This window comes from Heliangelus exortis, chromosome 2 (assembly GCF_036169615.1).
Source record: "Heliangelus exortis chromosome 2, bHelExo1.hap1, whole genome shotgun sequence".
NCBI classification, from domain to species: Eukaryota; Metazoa; Chordata; class Aves; order Apodiformes; family Trochilidae; genus Heliangelus; species Heliangelus exortis.
The window spans coordinates 140703472-140730799 of NC_092423.1; the positions used below are offsets into that span (position 1 = coordinate 140703472).

Below are 27328 nucleotides of genomic sequence, written 5' to 3' on the forward strand. Positions count from 1 at the left end.
ATATGTCCATATGCATGATTTCTTGGATCTTCTCTTTCCTCCATAGGCCCCTCTTCTTGTGTGTCATCTGCATCCTTCCAGAAGGCAGAAATCCACTGTGCAAAAGGAACCACAGCACAGAGGTGCTACAGCCAGGAGGAGAAGAGAGCAAGGATTTACTCTGCAAAGCAATTTACAGACTCAGACTGATCTACCAATGATACAGGGACCAGAGTGAAATTCAGCATGTTCCTCTAGAGGTAAATCAAGAGCAGCAAGAATGCAAGTAGGAGAACACAGTAAACAAAACCCACTTTATTTGTATTCGATAAAGTAAACAGTCATGAGTGTAAACATGTTCAGAGCCCAGATCTGGGAGGTAAGGAAATAATATCTTTGCACAATCCTTTTTTAGACAAAAAAGAGGTATTTCGAACCCTTCATGTGGTCTTGGGTCACATGAACCTGACGACTTACTGAAGCAGAATATGAAGACACAATTTAAATGTGAATTTTCTCCTCTTTAAAAATTGCCTTTTAGACATGGAACCTCAAAAGGCTTGGAATTCTTGCTCTGACCTCAAAAGACTTTTTAAAAAATGGTTACCTACTTAAAACACTGGAATGCACAGGAGCAAGTCATCTCATGAGGTTCACAGTCAGCTCAAAACCAGAAGGTAAGAAAAACCAGTCCAACAATTTAGACCTCTACAAGACAGATTTAACTTTTAAAGAAATGTAACAAATCTATTGTTTGTTTATATTCTTTTGTTCCTATCTTGAGTGAAAACCCTGTTCCAACTTCAGAACTACTCACATCTTCTCTCAAGGTCCATCCAGTCTGCTAACCAAGGTGAGATGTGGTCTTTTAAAGGGAGAAATTGCCCTCCTATGATAAAGCAGCCTCTAATCCTTGAAAGAACACCTTCAATGATTTTCTCCATTAGCGTTCGTTTAACTTTACCTTCATTGCAGCTCATTAAATTTCCTGGCCAATTTTTCATGTATACAGGACCATCCACCCTGAAAATCATAAGCCCCAAAGAAACACAGAATAATTCACTCTTTGTTCTGCTTTTAAAATATTTATCTAAAGCAAACACTCTAGGAGAAGCAGTAAGAAACGAGTCTAGAGAAAACAGGAAAAAAAACTAACACAAGGGTTAAAATAGGTGGGAACAAGAAAGAGACACCTCACCACACAACTCATGAACCACCAGAAATGATTGTGCAATGCTGGTCTGCCCTCCAGCCAAGGAGAAGCAGCAAAGCTCTCTTCTTTATAGCAACAATGGGAGAGCCAAGCTCTCCCACTTTCCTTTTGCTTTAGGGACAAGTCCTGCTCACCATAAAAGTTTTCTCCAGAAGCTTCCCAAGTCAGCACGGCATTGGCAGTTTTGCTGTAGGAGGGAGGAAGAGGACCATTCAGGGTATGTTGTATGCTGTACTCAACAGGTTCTCTGCCCTCAAAAAAACAAAAAGTGGACAGGAATAGCCAGCTCACCTCTCTCTGATTTGAGTGTCTGGTATGGGACTTGCGCAGATGCCATGTAGCTCCTGAATCCCTGCCATCTGTGGGGAGAGCAAGTCTCCACCCCTGTGCTAAGCCCTTTTCCCTTTGGGCTTGGCAAAAGACATGTATTTCTCTCAAAATGAGTCTCAGAACTGAGAAAAGCATCATCTCTGTGCAGTGCTGTATCTCCCGATTTCCCTACCCCTGCTGCCTAATTAAACCTGTTTTACTCCTATGCCCTAGGTAGTCTAGGGTCATTAAGCCAGAGCTAGCTGTTGTTCTTGCCAAAAATGCATGCATCCATCTTCTTCCTTCTCTTTCTTTAGATTCCTTCATGCCAGGGGACACAGGCAGTGGCAGAAATTTACACCTCCTGACCAATACAGTGTGGACTATTGTTCCGGCTCAGTGGTGTTTAAAGAGTTAGCTATCCTCTTACCAGGCCTTATTTTCCTCTGGCCCAAAGCACCACAAGACACAGATAGATATTTTTACTCTTCTGTTCTTTAAAACTCCCAGCCATCACTGGAGGTGAGTGGTCCCTGCAGAACTGCTCCTTACCCTGCTGTGCTAGGGCACAATCATCCATGATTCCTTTAAAAGCATCATATCAAGAGTATTTGTACACTTTTACTTCAGTCACTCAGAGGTCCCAGTCACAGGAGTCATGCAGACACTGCCCTTAGTGACTTCTAGAAGGCAAATCAAAAGGACCAAACTAAATTACAAGCATAAACAGTAACTGCTTAACTGCTTATATCATTTGGCTGTCTTCCAAGTTCTTAGACTTAAGATTCCTGACAGTTAGGAATATTGTTACCTGCAAAGTGCCATGGACATTTACGGTACTATATAAGTGCATATTATTAGTTAATAAATACAATACTAACTGCCTGTATTTTAAACACTTACACAAGCAGCCACATGAACAGCAGCACACAACACGTTTTTTTTAAGCTCATAATACAATCAGCAATACCAGCAGAAAAGAAGAAGAGCCCTCTTTTGGGCCTGTAACAGGGTGGGGGATAGCTTTCCCTCTCTCCACATCTCTCCCTACTCTGCACCCTTTCAACCATTGGGATTTGAGCCACTGCTGCTCTTGGTTGTCAAAAGCTGAGCCCCATTTGAAGGCCACATTAGCCTGGATGCCAGGTATGCTCAGCCCCAAAATCTGACTCAGGAGTAGCACTGGTGGTTTATTCCTGAAGCAAGTTATGATCAATGGCATATGTAGTGATCAGAAACCCTTTTAAGCAAACTATTGATTATTTAGTACCAAGAACAGAGCATTTAGATACAAAAACTAGTTTGGTTGGACTCCATGATCTCAAAAGTCTTCTCCAACCGAAATGATTCTATGATTCTATGAGAGTGTAGATCAACTAGCAGGCTACCTCTGTCTATCTTATTTACAGATCTTAATGTCCCTAGGTGTACTAAAACGTAGACATCACATCTCTAGAGACCCGGTCTTCATCCAACCAATACTCCTCATTGGAGCCCATCTTCCAAGAGAGCCTTTAGTTTGAGCCATATCCTTACACTCCTGTCTTTTGTATTCACAGCCAAGCACTTCAGTCTGCAGGTGTATCAGTGATAATCAGCAATCCATTGCATTGATGGGTTAAAGCATTAATGGAATTTGATCCTGTCTGGTGGAGTCAATGGTGAAATGCCAAATTCATGTGAATGTGTTATTGATCAGCTACAGATATGCAGTCTGAAAAATATTGCACACATCTACAGAGCAGAAATTCATCTGCTAGATTTCTAACTCTCTACTTTTCTTACCACTCACCTTCACATGAGCTGAACTGAGCAACTTAGTTCTCCCACTGCCTCTGTATCTTTATCTATTTTATAAACTGATTAGCAACAAATTGTCTACCAAATTTTTACCACATACAAAGATACCTAGATAAGAGATCCTACACTAAGCAGGACAATGAGGAAGACCATGCTGAGAGGTCTTCTCTGCATACAGAGGTTCCAAATTATATATTTTACCTAAGTGACCCTGCTTTGCCTGGAAGCACACAAATACAGGTCCCGTCTGAGTACTGACTTCCCATTTTTACAGACTACTCATCCTTCTCCCACCATGTCTTTCCTCACACAGACAAGCCAGTCCCTCACTGCATGCAGCCATTTCAAACTCTGCAACCACCTCCCAGGGAGGCCCTCATGGTACAGTAAATCATTTAAGCAAAGCCTCACAGAAGACTTTTAAGTGCTATCAAGGAATTTGGCCACAGGATTAATAACAGGTGGAGTAGGAAGAGGCAAATTTGGAGAGAAGTTCATGGACATGTAATGAAGATGGAAAAAGAGACTGCTGAGAGGAGCAGAGATCTCCCACCTAGGGCTAGACTGCAACATTTTGGCATAGCCTTTACTTTCTGACTGTACCAGCCCTGCAACATCTTGAAGCATGGGGAGACTGTGCAGACTCTTTCCTTCATTTCCTTCCAAGTTCTTTAGCCTTTTTGATGTCCCTGGTTCCTCTACAATATCTCCTCCTTGACACTGCTCCTCTTGGATGGCTTCTCCCCCTGCGCTGTGCTGGAGGCCCCAAATTCTCAACATCTTAGTAATGATTTCATGCCCTTTAGATCAGGTCCTCATCAGGCACTACCTGTTTAAGCAGAGAACAAATGGGAGGCAAAATGAGAGACATGTATGTAATTAATCACAATGAACTCACAGGATTTTAATTGTGTAAATAAGAGGAGTGTTCAGTCAACAGACTGTGTAAAGTTATGATACCATGGCAAATTGAAGAGAATGGATGTATTTTTTCTTAATCCTGGTGTAACCTAGATTTATTCCAGAACAAAATGTCTCCCTAGCATTGTCAGCTTAAGGTAATATTTGTAAAGTTATGAGGTGTCTTGCAGATTACATGATGGAGTTGCATAAGATAACTTTCATGGAGTCAGCTTTTTTCTGAGGTGCTATACATATATGTCATATTAATTTGAGCTAGATGAAAGGTCGGTTTTTAAGAGCTCCTGCCTCCTGCAATGGTAAATGTTAACATGTAGCAGACTTATCATTAATAAGATATAATTATGTATAATAATGGAGTTATAGAAATATTGCAAATAATATGCTGGGGAAACCCAGAGCAATGGCAAGCAAGAGTCTCAGATGTAAGACTGATTTAGAAAAGCAGATACTGATAAGCATAGTGTTGTGCATAGAAAAGATCTTGGGGTAGAAAGAAATTCATTTCCAGGAAAGCATGAAATATGCCTAATTTTAAAAGACCCCCTGCAGACATTATGGTTTTTATTCTACTACCTAAGTATGTACTTTGTTCCATGTAACAGCATTTGTAGAAAACCAGTAGAGAGAGCTGTCAAGATTTTTACATTATATCTTTGCAAGAAAAAACATAATAAAATAGAAGCCACTTCTTCCAGAAAGAAATAAATAAAAATAGGAAACTCAGATGGTCACAAAATGTACGAAGCTCTGGACATACCTGGAAGCCCATGTCAGAATTTGACCTGCACCATGTAACCACAAGACACAGTAGCTTAAGGAATGAATGGTTTTGCCAGGATCTCTTAGGGTGTGTTCAGATGGCATAATGTGATACCATTACATTTCTCAGATGCCTGAGCATATTTATCCTGGCCAGTGTATGCTAATCACCTACAATATTTACATATTGCCCTCAGTCCAAACTGTAGATATGGCAATTCTAGCCTACACCTCTCTTGAAAGCAGAGAAGTTTCTTTTAATGTTCATGGAACCTACCTCTGGCTGTAGTCAGCAAAATGTTCTAGAGACTAGTCAGCAATATTCTGGAGACTGCATTCAGAAAAGAAGAAAATTCCCTTTGGGTTAGTATTCAAAACGCAGCCTATGCCTTGGAAAGAAAGCAAAGAAAACAAGGGAAACAAAAGTAAGAGAGAACAAGTAAGCAACAAGGAGAAAAGAAAAGAGAAAAGGAAAGGAAAGAAAAACAGAAAGAAGTGGAAAAAGAAAAAATACAGCTAGAACTAGAGAGAAAGAGCTAGAGACGAAGAAGTGTTTTGTCTCTTTCTAGCTCCAGTATTTATAATTTCATAATCATTCTAATATGTATAGAAGTTTTTGAAGCTTATTGCTGTTTCTGGCAGACAGTAGCCTGCAGTTTTGACCATACCACTCTGAAAAGGGAGAAAAATGATGGTTTTGGTGGTTTCCAAAAATGCCTTGCTTTCAGTAACTCAGTAACTCACAGTAACTCAGGTCTGCATCCATTTTAATGCCCAGGCTCTTGTGTCATTCACCTACACACTTCAGAGGGCTGTAAAAGGGATGGCTGTTGGGTACAGAGTCATTTCTGAGTAAACTTCCTTTATTACTTCCACACTTATTATACATGCTACTGATGACCTAAAGAAAGTTTTATTTAGCTACTACAGAAACTCCAAAGTTCTATATATGGAAATACAGTGCTCAATTTCTTCTGTCATAAATGTTATTCTAAGTGCTCCTGACTGATGGTCTGAGGACATTAGATGCATCTGTAGATATGTGTAAAAGCTCAATACAGTCTTTCTACTTCTTCTTTACTGGGACAGTCATATTGGTAGTGGACTGGCTGGCTATAACCTACTTCTTGACTTCTCCCAAATATATTATCCCTACTACAGAGTCTGCAAATCTTTGTTAGCTTATTCTAGCCTAAAATTTCTTTCTTGCCTGGAGCCTTTGTCTGAACTTCCGCTCCTCTATTCCTAATCAAACTGTCATCTCAATGAATGTTTACACTCCATATACAGAGAAAATTGTGTCGTGGTTTCTGGTTCATTTCCATATGCAAACAGTGTCCCAAAGACACGTTGTCTTCCAAAGACATAAATATGTCTAGAAAAATATCTCTCTTTGTCTGCAGTAGAAATGTTCCCATCTTATGTGCTTACGCAACGAGGATTTTAGCTTTCATTTCTACCCAGCTTTTTAACAGATCTATCAGTCTCTACCTGTAGCTCTCCTTTTCTAGCTTTAGGGTAGAAGAAAGCAGCTTTATGGTAAACTCTCAGATTATACCCTATGGAGAGCATTCCATGCTCTGAAATATGTCCTTAGGTGTGTCTTGAAGGATTTTAGTCCTCCTTTCTTTCACAAAATACTTTCTTCAAGAGAGTGCAAGCTTGACACACTTCTACCTCAGTACTTGTTTTCACAACACAAAATAAACTGTTGCAATTTCCAGATTATTTTTTTTCCTATACACAAAATGCAAATACATCCTGCAATAAAGATAAACACTTACTTTTCACCGCAATGCCTCCTGTTTTAATGCCAGTCTTTTCAGCAACATCACAGCTCATGTACTGGCATTTATTGTAAAGTTATTAAATGGACTGGGCTTGTGTAGACAGCCCTGGTGTCTTCTTCTACAGTGGGGTCTGTCAACTCTGAAATGTTTGTTCAATATGGAGTTGCTGTCATTGTCATCTTCACCTAAAAACTTGTCAGGTAATATCTTCTGAGTGTCTTTTCCTAGGTACTGACTTAGTGCCGGTGAACTGATTGTTGCAGCATGAGGAATGCCTGAAGCTGGTCTCTGAGCCAAAGTTCACATGTTTTCATGACCCTGAACTCCTTGAAGGTATTTTGCCTTTTCTATCAGGTCAGGGCTACCAAATCACTGTATACTACCTGGTCACTATAAAAGTCACAGTGGACTTGGATTTGATTTGGCTGAAAAATTCAAAACAGGTTAATCTGGGTGTCTGTCAAAGTTTAGAGTTTCATTGTAACCTGTTCTCTGCTGAAGAAACCCACTGAAGATTCCCCTTAAATAGTTCTTCAGCATTAAATCAAAGTCACAATCTCTTCTACAGTTAAACTTCCTTTTGTGAGCCTAATACTAAAACATCCTCTTTACTGTATTCCAGCTTGTTGTGTTTTTTTAAATTTTAAACACTTTAAATTTCTGTAGTGCAATTTCATTCATACCTTCCTCCACTTGAAGTAACTGAAAACTCTTAAATATAACAATACCCAAGCCTGATCTTGTGAGAAAAAACTTCCTCTTTGCTTGAACCCCTTTTCTCTGTCCCTTTACTTGCAGATGGAGACTTAAGTATCACCTAAACCACTTTGTCTTCTGTAGTTCCAATGAGATTCTATTTCAATGACAAGTTACTCAATTTTGCCATTAGGTTTATTTCTTCCAAAATACCTTTCCCCCTCTCATAGAACAAAGTACAAATCCCAATCCTGTAGCTTCCACTTAAACCTGACATCCATGACTTCGAAGCTTGCTCATTAAAAAAATTTTTACTGATCCCACGTTAGCTCATGTCAAGAGAGTACACAGAGAACAAGGGTTAGTATCTGCATTACCGTGGTGTGATTATTGTGTTTTGGAATTAAATGAGTTTTTTAAACACCTGAATTGTTACAGGGTAAAAGAGGCAGTCTTCTTGTGGCAGCCTCAGGAAGTAATTATAAGTAAATATGACTGGCTGTCAGCAAGATAAAAATAGTCTCAAATTTTGTATATCCAGCCAGAATTCAATTTAAGCGAACAAACAGATTAAACATCATAATCTTGCATGGGCCACAAGCAGGAGAACTGTTGCTTTAATATGACAGAAACAGAGAAGATGTCTTTTAGGAGTCAACTGATCCAAAACTGCTTTGGGCAATTCATTTGTAGCCGAAGTTACATGAGGTCCCCCTCCTGAATGATGGTATTTTTCTGTGTTTGTTTGTTTAAGTAAATAATTGCCAAATTTGAGCCCTGCCAGAGAACAGCATGCAAAAGAACCCTCCCAAACCCAGCTCCAAAGGTCAGGCTAGATTTCAATCTATCACCATATCCCAAATAGACAGTGATGTTCATGTAACACACTCCCTTCCTTACAGTCTCTAATCTTTTCCAGGGTGCTCATACCACTTGGATCATTTTTGGTACTACGGGGTGTTTACTGTACCAACTGCAGGAAGATATTTCTTTATGAATTTCCCTGCTCATTTATAGAAAATGTGTACACTGTCTGTTCTTGTAGCTTTAACAGTCTTCTTTAATAAATTAAAAAAATAAATGTTGAAAACAAAGCATTATCCTTCAATGACTCAATAAGGTTTTGGATCATCATCACCATTATTATTATTATTATTATTATTGTTATTATTATTATTAAAGTATCCCAGCAACAGAATAATAAAATTACACTGATGTGAGCAATTCACACACCTCTGATTAAGGATGTGTCAGCACTTTCCTGCATGAATCCTTCTTTTTCATGGAATGAGAAGGAGTGGGAAAGAGATAAAAATCACCTGCTGTAATTCTTTGTGGGCTGCTCCCTGGCAGATGATGTTTTAACAGAGGAGCCACTTCTTTATTAATACAGCTTTACAGAATAAATTAGCCTGAAACATTTATGATCCTGATTTTTGGGACTGTCTTTGTACTTAATTTGCAGGCCCCAGTGACTGCCTGATGGCTCAGGTAGTTTGCTGCTTGTTTGAGGGCACATTTACTGATGTTGTGTGTGAAATCCTGGAAACCAGCACGCTATACAGGTGTGACCAGGGTTCACACACAGCCTTGTCTGCTTGTATGCATCCAAATCCAGGACAGAATAAATCCTTCAGAGCAGAGTCTGCCAGTTTAGATCACTGGTGCTCTAATGCAGGTATAAAAATAAAGCTGTGTTGGTAGAAGTCTGGTGTGGGAGGTGAGTTATATGATCCATCTTCAGGTGCCTGACCTATCTCTTCTGATGCCTAAGAAGTAGGTCATTGGAGCTAATAGAATAGCTGAGACACCCAGACTTCCTAATACAAGCAAAAACGAGATCAGACACCTCCCAAGGGCAATTCAGGACTCTTAGGTGCTAATCCAGGAGTTTTCTTGAGCTTTTGGGTAGGAAATTGTTCCAGTGAAAACAGGAGGTAGACAAAAGATCCATCCACCTGTGGCATTAGCCCAGGCCACACAATGAAAGCACTTGAGCATCAAGGCCTCTTCTGAGACCAGTGTCCTTGAAAATCAAAACTGTAACAAAACCACTAGAAAAAGGGACTCCATCCACGTTTTGGATGGCAGCCTAATAGTTAAATTACACTCCTGGGAATAGAAGGTCCCAGGTCCTTCTCAGCCTGAGAGGTTTCTCACCTCTCCAAGGCACAATTTAAACACCAGCAGAACACTTGGGGACTTCTTCCACTTCTCCTTCCCACATTGGCCCAGCTGGCATATCCAAAGTGGTGACATGAAGACAGAAAGTGTGGCCCTTCAGCTCTGTGGGTGAAACATGCAATTGAGAGAAGAAAAACCTGATCTGGGGTTGCAATGTTCTGGCTCCACTATATATTTTCTACTTGATAGTCTGTCAATAAAACCCATGAGTAACCTGGGCTGTGAGTCACAGCTACTCCTGTTGATTGACAAGCCCAGTTTACCAATCATGGAATAAGACATATTGCAAAGTAGGGGTACCAGGAGCTTGTCTTTTAGCATTTAGCATTTATGTTAACTTCTAGGGGTAACAGGTAAAAAGCCTATGTCTATGCCAGTCAATTAAACAGTCCCAATGTAGTCAGCATTGCAGGACACCAGAAGTCCATTATCTACTGTTTAATTGTGGAATGGCTCCTTGCACATTTCTGGCCCATGACAAGTAGCACATTCCTAAACAACATCCCTGGAGCTTGCACAGCCGACTGTCCACTCCCAACAGGCAACCTGGATGCATCCACCCCCTCTTTTAGACAGCAAAAGAGTTTAACAACAGGGGATCTGTGCCAGAGAGGGGCTGTAGGCATGGTTTTAGTACTAGAGGTGTTTCCAGTAGGAGTTTCAATGTAGAAGACTCTGTATGAACAATTAAGAGATTGTCTCTGAAGAGAAAGAGACTTTGTCCTAAACAGTCTCCAGTTCAGCTGTGTTCTGGTTCTTCTTAACTTACATGTGGCTCTTCAAAATGAATTCCATGTGCTGAATTTCAGTAATTCTTCATGCTTGTGAAACTGTTGAGCAGTGGTGAGAGCTGATGGAAAAGAGACCAACGCAATGCATCGTTTCCAAAGGAAAAGGTGAAGCTTTCAGATAAACAGGTTGCCTCAGGACACAGTTCCAGAGGCTGCCCCACATGCAACACTGCCAGTAAGGGTGGACAGTTTAAAAACCACAATCTGAATTACTCTTCTGTTCTGAGCAGTGCGATTATTACATATGCAACAGAGCTTGTGGGCAGCACAGAGGAATCCTGGAAGTATTTTAAGTAGTGGTTTTCACAATTTATGGCTGGGACAGATACAGAGCTAATGAACAACACAAGGAAAGTGACCTTGTTAACTCTTTCATAGATGTTTATCCAAGACCTCTTTGGTAGAGAGAGAGTCTCTTTCCTAAGCCTTTATTTAGATTTGAGCTGAACACAGTTCATAGGGCTAACAAAACCAATAAAAATATTTATTTTCAATTTGCATATGGGAAGGAAAGCAATATTTAGAGTCCAGTACTGGATTCTCAGTAAGAAGCACCAGCCAGTAGTTTCAAATACCTATACTCCTTACTTCAGCAGGTATATACATGTTCTGATTTTCAAGAGGGCTCCCACTGGCCTGCAGGGGAAAACTGATTTATAGAGCTGACTCGGTCCAGCAGCTTCCTAGAGGACTCTGGGGATCTCAAGGAATCCCAGAGCTCAGAGACTGCTAGTAGCCACGCTCATCTTACACATGATAAAGCACAATACACCTCCTCCTAAAAGAGGTTGTTGAGGCATTAGACATAAACAATGGGATACATGAGTGGAAGCAGGGAGAAGAAGGAGCACAGAGCATGGGAGCTGGCAAGTAGAGCTCTATGAGCCTGTGGAGAGCTTGCAAAACTGTGTTGGATTACTTGCCCCAGATGTCAGAGATGTTTCAAATCCAGCTTCTTGTATGAAGCTTCCTATGTGTCACGTTCCAAAAGAGAGCATACAACAATGCAGGCGTTTTTCCTATTGGCTTTGATCTTAGTCTCAGTCTAGTGACTGGTAAGTCAGCCTCTCACTTCCAACATCCATTGTCAGCTTCACCATAGTATTTTTTACCTGAAAAGTAGGGGTTTCCAGCAAAAGACTTTGGTCTGCTTTATTAAACTCCAGTAGCAAGCATAGAAAGGGTTCATGCATTTGAAACTGCATTTCTGAATGTGGCAGACTGCACCTGAGAAACCTCCCTAAAAAAAAAAAAGATGAACGTCCTGAAGCATGTGATAGACTCACTTCCCTTGCTGGGAAGATGTAATCTTCACTCAAAGAGGAAAAGGATTTTGTTTTCTTTGTTATTGTTCCAAGTGACATAGTAACATCTACCTGAATTCAGACAGTAATTGCGACTGATACCTATCAGGATAAGTAACATTATCCAACAGGATTTGATACAGCACATAGGGAACAGTCATTTTGTTCAGAGCTGGGTGGTTACCAAAAATGCATACAATAAGTTAGGGTCAGGATTCTTGTCTGGCTGTTTGTCCTTCCAGATAACAGCTACAGAACAGTTAGTTGTACCCAGAATTGTGCACAGTGTGGTCCTTTTATTTCAAAAGATGAATTTAACATTTGGCACAATTCATATTTGCACAGTTCATATTATAAACATATTTCCCTGTGTAATCGCTTAATAAAATCAAATAACTAAGTATCACTGGAAGGAGGGGTGTTGTAAAATGAAGATGTCTTGTTCTGCCTCAAACATTTTTTTTCCTTCATTTTACTGATATTTTACTTAGATTTTATTACATGTTCTTGGTTTTCCATTTTTCCAATTTTTCTAATTTCTGATTTCTTTTAAGATGAAAAAAATCAAAGGTTTTAATTTCCTATAATTTCTTACTTATCTAAAGCTAACCCACAGATTCAATTTTAGTTTCAAAATAATTTCTGCAACTCTCCAACAAACCATGTTTTTCTGAGACAGACCCACAAACCATCCTACACAGCCTTATGGCTCTGAGAGCTCTGGAGACAGCAGAATCTCACAGAACATGAGATAGCTGGAAGGTGGGAAGGACTTAGAGGAGATGGTAGCTCCTCATTGCTGCCCAGACCATGAGGAAACAACCTCAAGGCATCATCATGGTGTGTGCAGCCATCAGGCTGCTCTCCCCACAGCGAGGGCAGGTGGCCAGACTTATTCCTGTTGCAGTGTTTGGGCAAATTCCCCTTTCTGAGGAGAGAGCATGATGATACATGCTTCTTTTCTCTCCTGGCACTCTCTGCTCTAATAGCCTGTATTTCACAATGAGTTCTGCGTTATCTTCTAAAATTATCCATGGCATCTCCCATCTGGTCCTGATGTCAGCATGCCATATGTTTACCACGGGAACCTGAAGAACACTCTGAACTTCTACAAGAGGAAAATCAGCTTATTTCACTTTTAACATCAAACCTGCAACAGCACAAGTTCTGCAGGTGGCATCCAGACAAAACAGCTGCTGATCCATCTCCCTCAGGCTTGGATGAAGCTTCCAAAGCTTCACCAGGGCCCTATCGCCTGGGGCAATCCAAGAAGTATCCAAAGCTCCCAAGGCTTCTTTACAGTCCTTCACTGAGCCCACTTACTGCCTGAAACTCTTTGGGGAGTGAGAAGGCAACCCTGGACCTTCCTCTGCTTCTTCCTGTCACTCTTCCTGAACCAGTAGGAAAATCTGCTAAAAATCCCAAATATATGTCAATACTCAGCTACATTTCTATCCCAGTTGTCACAAGCCTGGAGCAGGTTACAAAATCTCCACATAGAAACAGCATCCTTTGAAATAAAAACATTAAAAAATCCTGGGTACTAATTCTGGTATTTTACAACCATTTCAGTCATCTGCTCTGCATTAATTTTTTATGTCATCTAGCTGGAAGTAGATAGTCCTGACAGACAGTGATGGCTCCTAAGACAAACTGGTCCCTCGAGTACTTCATGCGTTGCTCTGTGATTCTGTCTGACTTCTGGTACATTCAAAATACTTAAATGAACAAGGGAAAAGCTGGTTTGACATTTGCTTTTAACCTATTTCCTTGCAACAATAAATTTTTTCAAGGGCAGGGACGGGTCCCTTTGTTCTGTGTTTATACAGCACCTGCTTCAGTGGGGCTACAAGAATGAAATTATTCCACATACTAATGGCTTCATTTACTATTTGAGCTTGTTAAAGTCATCATGTTTCAGTAAATTTAACATATCTTGATAAAGACTACACTGTTCTATTATCCTTTACTACTCCACCCTTGCAATAATAGTACAGCATCTCATTTAAATAGAACATTCTTAACCAAAGTGTGCTAATATTTTAATACAGAAATAGAGGATTAACCACATGAGGGGGGAAAACAAGGTTTAAAGTACAAAAAGATCATTATAGATAATTTTAGGACTGACAGAAGTTAAGAACATCATAATATTAGTAGACACTCACACTTTCATGTTATGCAGTCACTAATGTAGAAATAAATATATCTACTTAAATATAGTAAATAATCCTTCAGAAGGTTCCCAGTCCTGCAAACTGACAAACATCTCCAGAGCTCTTACATTCACAAGTTACATGTGTGTCTGTTCCTCACCAGAACTAAGATCATAGGATCATAGAAAGACTGAACATTCAAAAAGAAAGATGGAAGATCACAGAAAGATGGAACATTCAAAATTATGAAGAAAAAGGAAGAAAATAATACAACAAAATTTTATACTGCATGGTTTAAAAAAATTCTAAATTTTAGATTTTAAGGACCCAGGATTCTACTTGCAGTCACCTGAATATATCCCATGCATACCACAGGTCTTCTCTGGACTGATTCCTTCTTGGGGTCTAGCCATGGAAACAGAGCTACTCACAATTGCTTTAAATCTCCTTACTATTATTTGCAAAACACTTAAAAGTTACCATGAGACTTCTCCTAGGTAGAAGAAATTTTGACCTACTGCTGGATCAGCTTTTCTACAATATTTTTAAAGCAGCTCATGTATCTGCAGCAGTCTTCCAAACACAGGTGGAAAATCAATAAGCTGGATCATATCTCCTATTTTATTTGAATGCTTCCTAATGATGGACAATACAGAACAATCTTCGGAAGTTGTTCTCTTGTTGAATTACCATCACTGTTAAAAATGGGTCTGTTCTTTTCAGTCCAGATTTGGACAGCTTCAGCATTTAGACTTCAAATCCCATTAAACATTCTCATGCTGGATTGAAAAGCCCTCTGTTTTCAAATGATCACTCCCTGTGCTGGCCACCATAGTATATATGTGATCAAATCATACTCTGGCCTTCCATGCATAAACAGATGAAGTACACAAGACATAAAATGTTCCCAGTATCCACTGATCACCCATTGTTAAAAGAGGTTTTCAAAAAAAAAAAAAAAAAAAAAAAAAAAAAACTAAACACAAATCAATCAAAATCTTCACTGAGTCCTGTGCTTCACTGCTTGGCAATATGCCAAGAATGTGTTAACATACCTGCTCCCATATGAGCAATAACTCCTGTGATGGGAGTGTTTGAAATGTCCTGACAGGAAAGCTTGAACTACGGCCAAAGGAAGCTTTCACTTCCAAAAGGCTGGGATTTGTGAGCTCCTGTGGTGGATTTAGTCACACACCAAGCAGCGAGCTGTTCAGACTTGTCACCCATCAGATAATGAAAGCAAATGAGGAGTTCCAATCAGTGCTGGGTCCAACCACCAACGTTTGGAGAAGCATCTGATCTTTCCCCCAGATTTCTGATAGGATTGGAGGCAGGCGGAAGAGCCACAGCCAGGGTGTCAATTAGAAGGCAATTTCTGAGTTGGAGCTCATTCTTTAGAGCTACCAAGATACGCAAATGGGCACCAAGCAAAGCAACCTGATCAGTGTTAGGGTCAACATTTGCATAACGCAGTTACGCACGTCTGTGTGTATGGGTGGATAGCAAGCACATCTAATAGTCTGTAATTATGCCTTGGAAAATACACACACCAAGGAATTTCCAAAGAGTCTGACCTGGCAGAAAATGCAATCCTAGGAAATCTGCAACAGTTTGCTGAGACGATCCCGACATACACTGGAACTGCATGGCTAAGAACTGGGTTGGTCAGATAAATCAGATGGGACTCTGCCTTTTTTACTGATACAACATGTGTGCAATAAGTTCTTGGCACAAGTACAAATTTTAAATTTGGTTTCCCTATATATGCTCACACATTGACGGTGGCTTTCAAAAACATCTCTGCCAGTAGAAATCAGCTGCTAAAATATTCCTGGAAAGTAAATATAAAGTGGGACAATCCTTGAACAAAATGGAATTGATTATTGGTGATGCTCTTCGTTACACAAAATGCTCAGCTGCTCTTACACAGAAATCAAAATTTTATGAGGTCTGTTGACGTTTTCTCAGCTTTCAATGTGAAAAGAAAAGCTAATTGTGTGTTTTTATGTGCCTATATTGTTTTTAAAAAACATGCTAATCATTGTTTGATAAAGCTGTAGTAAATTTTTCTGCCTCTGAGGTGGCTGCTCTGCAAATACCTATCATTAGTGACTTGAGTTAAACTATATGGAAGTTGTTGGGTCATAAAAGAATTTTAAAATGCACATAATGAGTCATCTTCTGCTGATATTGATGAAGGACATCAATTAGAAGAAGGAAAACAGTACTATCCTTAAATCAGCTTTTTTTTAATTTATTTCTCATTCCATTTTAGAGCTCTGAGCTTGAATGATTCCCAGTCCCTTTCTGTGCCCTACGTTACCTCCACACTGCTGTCTTTCCCTCATGCTTCCAAGACAGCCAGGTTTTACTTCCATCCAGACATTCTGTGATTTCTCAAGTTTTCTTCAATTTGACTTGTTTTGGTTTGGTGGGGTTTTTTTTGTGATTGCTTCATTTATGATATTTCATCCCAGATACAGGTATCCCAGATACAGGTAATTCAATAGATAGACATTTTATGAATTCCTCTACTTCTGGGAAAAAAAGTGGATACTTTGAATGATATTTTTCACCTTGTAAATTGTTGGTAATAAGATATCTCTGGAATAGGTAAACCTAGTGACCATATAGAGGAAGAAAAGTGCTCATTCTGCTCTTGGACATGAGCAATGTTGCAGCAAATGTTTATCCATATGGGAATATGGAGAGAGAGGACATGGACACACACACACAAACCATCCCATGGTTAGTGACATGCATGATGTAGGAAGGAGAGGTCAACTCTCTGAAGGATGGGGTGTTAGGCAGGGGTAGAGACCAGTGGTTTGATCCAGGGCAGCAGTTGTTTTCATTATCTGTGGGCTCTTCCTTTACTGCATCTGGTTCTGAGGCAGCCATGACTTCTGCATGACAAAATGATTGTTGAGAGAAGACCCCATCTCCCTTTCCCCAAACAAATGGGTTTAAGCAATTTGCAGCATGCCACCAGCTAATGAGGAGAGAATAATTTCTTTGATCCATTAAGTGAAAACATTATGGCTGAGAAAAAAAGCCAAACGTAATCATTACTGGCGTTCTGTCCTGGTCTTGGAAACATCATATTTAGGTTCACTGGAATTGTGTCTCCTTTCCTTCTTTTCCAGGACAGACAGACCACAAAGCATTTTTAAAATCTTCTACACATTATAGACAGAGAGTTTTTTCCAGATTGTCCTCACAAGGACTACCAAGACTCTTTTCTTTGTAGTTTCATTGTGTCACCTGTACCATTACTCTGCTTTTTTGTTCTTCCCCAACTTTTCAGTGCAATGTGAGTCTGTTAAATTTTCCTATCTGATGAAGACTGATCTACTTACATTATTTTGTTAAAACTTGTTCAATTTTCACAGCAAGTGATTGTGGAAATAAACATTCTTTTGCTTAATGAGTCAACATTAGGCCTTTATATATTTAGGTGTCACGATAATGAAGATAATGAAAGAGAAGAGTACTCTGACAGAATTCTTTAAGGACAGAGGGCTCTGAAAGATTAATTTGATACAATTTGATATAATTTAATTTGATTCATTACAGAATGAACTGCACCTTTTCAGACTTTGCCTTGGCAAAGTTGAAACAATTTATTTATTTTCACTTACAATCTTTATTACATGTCTAAGATGTAGTACTGAATGCCAGTTCCTTCCCATGATATCCACACAGGAATAATTAAGCATACCAGAAAATATAGAGAAATACATACAAAAATACAAAGAAAACAAATGGAGGACCTGTTGTTTACATTGCTAATTTGGTCTCTTACTTCATCATGTGATAAGGTGACACACTGCTTGGCTCACTGTGTTTCTCTTAATGTGGAGTTAATTGCTTTTACTATGGGTCTGGTGTATTGACAATACCGTTAGCTAATTGGCATGTAAACCAAATGGCATTTGTTGTTATTGCAAAGTATATATTTTTTTAATACTGTACTTCTTTTCTGCAAGCTCAGGTAAGCTTCAGCCTGAGGAGGAATTCCCAGAGTGGAGTGCACAGCACCAGATGAAAATAAGTAAAAAAACTTTGCCTTGTCTGGTACACTCGGCACAGTGCCAGGAATAGAAGAAGCCATTTGCAAAGAATTGCCTGGAAAAGTTTGTTAGCACATTTCAAGTCGGGATGAAGCTCTGATTCACCTTCATTAGCTTGTGCCCAGAGGGGAACTCAGCATTGTGAAGCTGCAGTGGTGTTATCCATGTAGGGATATGTGTCTACATTGCGTAAAGGTGTGACTTGCTAGACTAGAAACCACAGGCTATGACAGGCTAAACTCTCAGGTTATATCTCATTCTAAACAAAAGTATGATGGAGGTGCATGTAGACATACCCAGCTGAGCTTTCAACACTTCTATCTGCCTTCAGAATAAGATCCAGCCCAAGTTCTGTGAGATTTGGATAGAGTCTCTATCCAAAGTCTCAAGAGCAAGACTTTCAGTAGAACCTACAGTGGGAGGTGCAATGACTCCTCCTGGAAAGTCTCCAGCCAAAATTTGCAGACTCAAAAGATTAAAGATCATGGATGCAAATATGAACCTCTCAAAAATGTGATGCTGCTTCTAGTAAGTTCAAACTCACCTCTAGTTGAGATGAAAGCTTCACCTCGGGGTGCTTATCCAAATTAAGTTCCAATGACAGTTACTCAGTGTCATAAGAGTTTTGCACTTACCTTTTATATTAAAAAATGAGCAAACATCTTTTTTGCACATACCTTTTATGTTAGAAAGTATCTTCAAGATAACACTGCTAACTATTGCAGCACCAGTTCAGGGCCAAGCTGGGAGACTGCATAAAAGCACAGAAGAGCTGCAGCCTTTTGAAAATAAATGACAATGTAAACAGCCAAGGCAAATATAATTGTGGGAGGAGAGCTTTACAAAGATGTGACCTGCAGGGCCATGTTGGACTCATCAGGAACAAAAACAGTAAGACTCTAAGAACAAAATCCATTGAAGTCAGAGTTTTACTATGGAGTTCAATAAAGCCAGGATTTCAGACCAGACAGCTAAAAAAAAAGATGCAGTGTCCAGTATTTACTCCGTTCTTTCAAAGTGGTGGAGTGTTGTTAGAATTTATTTGTTCTTCATGCCTGAGTAGTCAAAGGCAAAATAGAAGATATGTCAATGGCTGACACTGAAAGAGACAGCAAGCCAGTTGGTGTACAGCAGAGATTCAATGCATTTGTTCATTCCTACTTTGTAACACTCAGTTGTCCCTTCCAAGAATTTCAGCCAGGAAGTCCATGACACCAGAAATTCAGTGTTCAGCATTACCAGCTGAAAAAAATAATTCTCTTAGCTCCAAGGGCATTGGAGGGCATTTTATCTTGGCATTTGTATTTTAAGTTTTAAGATAAATTTGAGCAACATTTTCAAGTTTTGGCTCTGTTCTTGAGAGTAGAAACCATAAAAAAACAAAGGAAAAAAAACCCCAAAACCAAAACCAAAAAAACCAACCAAACAAAAAAACCCCACCAAAACAGTATTTAGAAACATGGAATTCTTACCTACTGCAGAATTTCAGCATCCTGGCCTCAAAAAGAAAGCTGAAAGGTCACAAAGTGGAGGAAGAGCAGCTGCACTGGTGAGGCAAAGGGGTACAGGAAAGGAGTGGAGGCTTCTGCATAGAAATGGTCAGGAAGATCACAGGTTTGGTTTTGGCACCGAGATCTATTCAGAAGTTCTCACCATGAAAAATCATGTCCTAAGGCTAAATCAGCTGACCACATGAGCAACCAATTCCTTCTGCAAGAAATGCCTTCCCTGATCTTCTTTCTTCGTTGATATGTTTGAATTGCTTCAAGTTTTCCAAGAAAACTGGAAGCAACTTCACTTACCATCTATGGATTTTGTCTTTTTCTGCTCTGTCAAGAAACAAAGGTTATGTCAACTTTTTCAAAGCATTTTTTCCAGCTGCACCCAAATATGATAGCAAGGTAAAGCTCTTCATGGAAACCTTTTTTTTATAAGAGGCCTGTGTAAAACATATATTGAGGTTGCATGCCTCCTGGAAAGCCACTTTTTCAGCCCACCATCAGAGGGGTATGGAATTTATTTCAGATTGTTTTTTAAAGAATTGTTGACTTTTCAATTAAACATGCAGGTCCGGACCATCTCCAATGTCTGTCATTTCTTCCAGGTCAGACAAAAAGAAACAAGTATCATGGCTCAATCAAAAGGCTGCTTCATTAATCTGCTGATCATGGAACTATTCACTTAAATCACTATTTCCAAACCTCTCTGGTGTAAGGCTCCATGTTTTATTTTAATAGCAGACCGTGTTCTTTCCCAACAATGCATCATATTTCATCCTTGTAACTTCCGCCTTTGATCTGCCACCTTCTGTGTGTTACAGTCAGCAGAATGTCCAGCTGTGGGACACACAGCTTTTCCCAACCATCTAAGTTCACATGCAGAGTGAAAGAGAAAAATTATCATCTCCATGAGCCTTCTGAGAACTAGGATACATAAAAACCTAAAAAGATTATCACATGGTAACAGAAATGGAGTTATTTGTCTATTCAGACATCACTATTCTACTGTGCAGCAATTTCACTCAGGATCAGGTGCCTCAGGCTATATGGATGCTGTGTAAAAAGCAACTCCACACCTTATGAAAGCATGTAACCCTGTATGACAAATGGGAAATTATTACACAATAATTATATGCCCTTGCAAGACCTGATTGCTGGTACCTATGATTCCAAAATATATCTTTTAAGATTACTATCAGGTGGCTCATACAGCAACAATCTCTCAACTTGTGCCCTCCCTTTAAAATATACAATGTGATGATTTTTAGTGGCCCTCATCCATAGACTATCTGTGAAGGATCTCAAAGCACCTGCAGAAGAAGAGCCCAGTGCCTGCAAGCTGGCTATGAACAGGCTGCAGAGATGGCCACAGCTGAGGCTTCAGAGGTCTATCTCCATACCTTCTCTTCCTTCTCTGGAATTGAAATAGTACTTCTGCTTGAGCTTGAGTTCTGTCCTTTGGGACAGCAAAATGTCTTTTTTAAATCACATTTCTAGTCCCTAGTGCATTTGTATCTTAAACATACAGATAGTTTTTATTGTGCTATGGACAAGAACTAGTAACAACCCCACCACCACTTGGAGCTGCACCTATTTATGTCAAAGGGCCTCATCATCACTACCCGATTAAAATGGGCTGCTAATAATCAGAGGCAATGAAGTTCTTGAGAGGGAAGTGCTGACATGGGGAAAGAAAGTGATTTAATATCATTAGCTATCTTTTGTGATATCAGAACAGGTTCCCTGTCTGAGCCAGGTCAACTCCCACTTTCTCATTGATGCACTGGAGGGTATTTTCTGAAGGATTCAGCCATACAGCTTTCATTCATTACAACTCTTCCTCCTTGTGTGAGCACTTCTCTTATGAATCTGTTATATCTAGCCAAGACACACAGAAGCAACTGGCACAATTTCCCCATGCACAAACTCTTTCAAAATACTTTAAAATATTTTGAGTTCTTATTAATTTCATGGGGGGTTTTGTTGGATTTTTTTAAATGAGGTGGGCTTAGTCCGATCTTCCAAAGCTCTTGGAAGGAGTGACATTTAGGTCATATGCAATTATTACATCCTAGCATTTATTAGGGAGATCTTTTAAGAAAAATGCACTGCAGCTTAAAGGATCCAACCAAGGTCAGGGTCCCAATGTGCTAGACACCATACACACAGAGTAAAATACAGCCCCATCCTTGGCAAAGGGCAATGGGGGACCAAGTAGAAAGTTCTGAGAGATAAGAGGCTGAGCACAGTAAGGAATATTTTATACTCAGAGCCTCAGAAGCCTAATCCAGACCAAACCCAGGTTCTGAACAAAAAAGAGCTGTCTCAGTTCTCCCCATCTCCCACACTGGGATAGCTTTTCTCATGACAAAACCAAGAGACCAGGGATGAGCTGGGTTTCTACAGAGTGTCCTGGCTAGTGGTGCTGGGGACATCATGTTTGCAGCTAGGCTTGTGGATAGATCACTCCCTTTTTCAGGTTGTTATTTTTACAAAGAGCATTGCTTAGCCATTGCATCTGTGCTTCTTGTTCTTGGTAGCTAACACAGAACCCAGTTATTTAGACCATAAGGATCTGAGACTGCACATACACCATATATTTAATAGAATAGGCATTACATTTAACAGATTTCTATGTAATGCTTAAGTTCCTGTTTACTTGATCCTTGCATTATTCATTTCTTTGCAATCTGTATGGGATCTTAGTATAATGGTTGGAAGCAATAAAATCTTGCTAAGGAGATCAAGTTAGCAGTAAATAAGAAGCCAAGACAGTGCTGAAGACAGTGATTAATTTTGGCAATGTAATGAAATGGCACTGAATTAAAGGAGCCTGTAAACACATTCCGAGATTTTTCAGCCTCATTGCCTTGTGATTTCTTTTCTCATTTGGGAGAAAATTTTCTAAATGCTGAGTTGTATCCTGCCGGAGGTAGTGTCCTCCCAATTATTGCTATCAGAGGTCTGATAGGGTTTTTTAATTGTTATTCATCAGATATTGGCATCTAATGAATACTGTGAACACAAATGGACAAAGCCTTACTGAAATCAGGTAAGCTTTAATAAAAGCAGAGAAATTCTGTTGATTTACATCAGCTGATAATCCAAGACAATGAGTGCGCATGAACTTCAAATATTTAAGGAACTGTGGCAGCCCCTTCCAAATGGTTACCTGGTCCAGCCACCTTCACATCACAATGCACAAGTGTGTCATGCACAAAAAGTGGCTTTATAGAATACAAATGAACCTTCCAGGTCCCCCTGCAAGCACTAGATTGCATGATAGATCAAAAGCATATTAAACTTTAAAAAAAAAAAAAAAAAAAAAAGGCGCATTTCTCTTGTGCAGGGTGAGAGTCCACTCTTCCATGAGGTTAGGATGTGTAAGGACACCTAAATTAAATCCAGAACAGAATAATTAATCTCTCTCTGAATCCAGTGCTGTACCAGGCAACATCATTTTATTTTTAACATTTTTAGACAAGCCAGAACTCTAATAATAGATGCTACAAGAAGTGCTGGAACATGAACTCCCTGTACAACTTCTGTCTTCATGCCCTGTCTTCAAGCTTCCTCCCAGCTCAGCCATGATGTTTTTAAAACCCTCTGTCCCACTAGGCAGAGAGATTGACTTATTACTCCTACGAACTGTACACATGGGTTAGAGTATATGAAAAACATGCCCTTGCCACTATTAATTCATCTGCCCTCCACGTTCCACTCCTGCTTCACCCACTCGCCTTTCAGATTAAAAGTGCTTGGGGGGAAGGGAAAAGATTATCTCTCAGGGGCAGATTGATGAGGGAAGGAGCCCAAGGATGCTGCAACCCCACCCCAGACTGCCTGGGGGAGGGACTCCGTTGATTCTAGTCTTGAGGCTGAAAACTACTCCCACTCTCCCTATCTAACTCTGCTCTCATAAGTGTCTGTATGGCATGTTCTAATGATGGAGATCTGGCATCACAATGTTAACACTTAAAATTACTATTTTTCTTCTTAATTTTTTGAAGAGCATTTAGTAGCCAGAAATAATAACAGTAGTGATTCTGAAAATATTTATAGTTCTCGCTACAGCCTACACTGCCACAGTGAATTTTTTATGGCACTTCCTTACCTAATCCAAATAGGTGTGAGACTGTTATGGCCCTTGACCAAACAGACATCATCCTAGATTTGTTTTTGTTTGTTCTACACTGTTGAGAATCATCCCTTATGATAGTAAGTAGGTACAAAGATTACAGCAGTGATGGTGAGGTGTTTTTGTAAAACACTGGTCATTTCATGGACATCATTGCTGGAAGAATGACACATTTTAAATCTCTGAAAGATCTTTCATTTACTTTCAGTATCTGGGATTCTTCAAGATGCAGCATGGACATTTGGATCTGAATCTACCATCAGCAGAGCTGTGCCATCAGACCCGGGACCCTCCTCACAAACAGTCATCAGGTGGACCATGCATTACCATCCATCCAGGAAAAATGAGAGCTTTCCAGAAGTCAGACCAGATACCTCCTGTCAGCAATGACCAGCACCAAAGATGCTCCATAAATTCTTCCACAGCCTGAAAACTCTTGTTTTATAAACAAGTTTTATAAACTTTTTATTTGTTGTTTTGTTTTATAAAGCTTGGTCTGTCCACAAGTTTTCTGGTAAATAGCTCAAACTGTCTTTGATAGAGCCAGGGTGTCACAGGGCTGCTATGAAACTTACTCTACATAACACAAAACTCCAGTCATACTTCTTATCTCCTAATGCTATACAAGCTTGAAATTCAGGTATGGATTTCCAACAGGTACAATGAAATCTGCTTAGATTTTGAAAGCATTTCTACCTACTACCTAGCACCCTCAATCCTATTTGTACTGCAGTATTCATAGGTTTGGAATTTTCTTCACTTGAGTGAAATTTGGAGCTTTTGACTCAGTTTGACACCATAAAAATCAGTATTTGTGTTAAATAAACCCCCCAAGGTGTAAATTCAAAATCAAGTTAACACAGTATAATAAGTTTCCAAGTGTCAGCTGAACCGCAGTAACTGCCCACAGATTCAATCACAGCCTTGGGCAAAGGTGCAGCAACTTATTAAAACAGAGGAACTTGAGCTGCATCATCTAAACCCACAGTAAACCTGAGGAAAACAGCAGTGTGAGACAAGAGTCTCAGCACAAACTCCTGCGTGTGATTAGTCAGTGGAGGTACACATGATTTTAACAGAAATTGCACACCCTCCAGCCATTTAATTTTAATATTTTTCTCAGGAGATTATTCTATTAGAGTGGGTTAAAAAATGGGACATAGAACCACAAACATTTTATTTTTACCATTAGCACTGATATTACCTTTTAGTTTTCTACATCTATAGATATAACTGTATATGCTGTACCTAGACAGGTGAAAAAAAGAAAACAAACAAAAAAAACCAACACAGTTCTTCCTCTGGAACACCAACATGATGTGAGGAGCAGCAATCAACCCCAATCTGCATTTTTTCTGGCAAGCACTTCAGAAAGCTGTAACAGAAAAAGGAAGGGGAAAACATAAAACATTAACAAAGCTGCCAAAATCCAGCACCAGCCTCCTCTCTATTTGAGACACTCCTGATCAAGCCAGACCAGCTGCAAACAAGAACAGTACAGAGGTAGTTTTCTGGAAGGTTTGCACTGGGATATTTAGCTGCAGGCTAATGGAGAGGTGAAAGTAGGGATTCTAGATTGCCACATCTTTGTTACTCAAAGCAACTGCTTTGACACCAGTGGGTACCACATCCCGTGGGGTGTAGAGCAGAGGGTAGGGGGAAGGGGTGCCTGGGACTGCTGTCACTGGAGTTTGGGAGAGAATTTAGAAATAAAAGGCTTTAATGAATCATGTTTACTTCATCATTTTTCAGCCTGACTCCTCTCCTCTTCTGACTTTCAATGAATTAGACCAGCAATGAGAAGTAACAGCCAAGCCCAAATCCAGGAAGCACAAGTCCCTCAGAAAATGACACTCCACCCCATAGAATTTGCAACACAAAGAGAAGTTTTACTGATGTTCAGTTTCAAACATACATATATTGACATGTTCAGGTCATTTGATGACTTGTCTCGTGGAAATTCATTGACAGATCTAAGGTCTGGACTCATGAGTCTCCTGCAGTGTGTTCTCCATAGATGCAGACCCAGTGTTCAGGGCAATGCAGTCTCCACACAGCTTCTTGCCTCAGCAGCTCCTCAGCTTCTCATGTCTATTTTTCTTACTATCTGAAATAATGGATAAAACCATCTAATCTGTCTATTGTATTTTTAACACACCCATTACAGAAGGATTTATTCTAGGCGATATGGCTTGTCTAACTATGTGGTATTAGCTGATCTAACATCCAAAGGAAAAAGTTTTATGAGTCCAAATATAGCCGAGTCTTAGAACATTGTGGTTTCACTCAATTTGCTATTTTCCTCTGGAATGTATTTGTAGTGGCATTTTCCTTCTGATTATCATCATGAAGGAAAGCCCTGCTATTTAAACAATCTCTAAAAAAAAAATCTTAGTATAATTATTGAAGGTCACCCCAGGACTGTATGCAAAGTACAAAAAGCCTTGTGAACCAAGCTTCTTATGCTGACCACGGGAAAACAGTCCTTGCATCCTTGGACACAGAGGAAGGGAAGATAACTCACCTGAACAGGTCAGAGCCGCCTTCTGATTTGGGTGCGTTATTGAGTCTTCAAAAGGATGTAGAGGAAAAGTCTTTTGTCTACCTAGATGGTCCTGGGTTATGACACAACTTGCATAGCTACAAATATTTGTTCATAAAATGTTCCAGTGTTGGTCTTGTACTCGCTCATGCTGTTAGACTTTATTTTCTAAAATCTGTAAATCCAGGGAGCCTCTCTTCTCCTTTTCAAACACATAAACCACTTCTGCAGCTTCTGTTGAGACCTACAGCAAAAATGGATGGAATTCAAGAGAGAGTGGAGGGGATGGGATATGAAGTGTTCATCCATCAGAGGGCTAGGTTGTGGAAATGGGGACTGAAGTTTGTCCTATATACATAGACAGCTTGTTGGGAATTTCCAGGATGTTGTCCTCTTGAGGACAGATGTATTGAGCTCTCCAACATCTAAGTGGTAACTCGGATATGTAAAAATTAAGCTGTTAACCACCCTCTGCCTCCTCCTCTTCCTCATGTGACAAGGGAAGCCTGAAATTGTGTCAGTTTCTCCTTGAAGTCATAACAAAGCAGTTCTGAGTCTGAATTTCTAGTAGTTGTGTGGCTCTTCTGCTGGCAAATCGTTACATGACAGGATATCAGACATCATGCTTAGCCTAGCGGGCATTTCTTCTTATATATTCATATCCTTTTGCAGGACTTAAAATGCTTCCATCAGTCTGACTCCTATATTGAAACATTCTTAAAAATTACACACCAATCTTAGATTTTTCTTTGGGTGGCTGTCTATTTGTCCAAGATGGAGATCCAATACACTTCTACCTTAAACCTCTTACCACAGCATCTTTCAAAACAGGGGTGTCCTCTCCCCCAGCCTCTGAGAACTTTCTACTTAGCAATTTTAAATCTGAGTCTCAGGTTCATCTGCTTTTTTGTCATATCCAAAATTACATGAGGGAGGTTTCAATGTGACTGTCTTCCATGGAGATCAAAAATTCTGCAGAATCCATGTCAAAGTCCCTGGCAAAGAGCAGATGGTACAGACAGAGTAAAGGATGTAAATACTCCCTCTGGCTTTAAAATCTGTATTTGTCAAAAGCTGTCAAACTGTAAGTTAAATACCATGAAAGAACTGTTCAGGTGAAGACTAAAAGTGAACTTGTAGGTCATCATGGTAGACAAGTCAGGTCTTTATA

The 27328-nt window shown here is 39.8% G+C and overlaps 1 long non-coding RNA gene across 2 annotated transcripts; it reads left to right on the top strand.

The window, feature by feature from the left end:
* LOC139793545 (uncharacterized) lies at positions 1–25345 on the top strand. 2 transcript variants are annotated; one of them, XR_011724645.1, is made up of 3 exons: positions 1–239; positions 521–656; positions 23824–25345. It is a non-coding gene; the product is annotated as an uncharacterized lncRNA (long non-coding RNA). The 2 variants fall into 2 exon arrangements; XR_011724646.1 differs by lacking the exon at positions 23824–25345 and adding an exon at positions 1310–1824.
* Positions 25346–27328: the final 1983 nt, after the last annotated feature.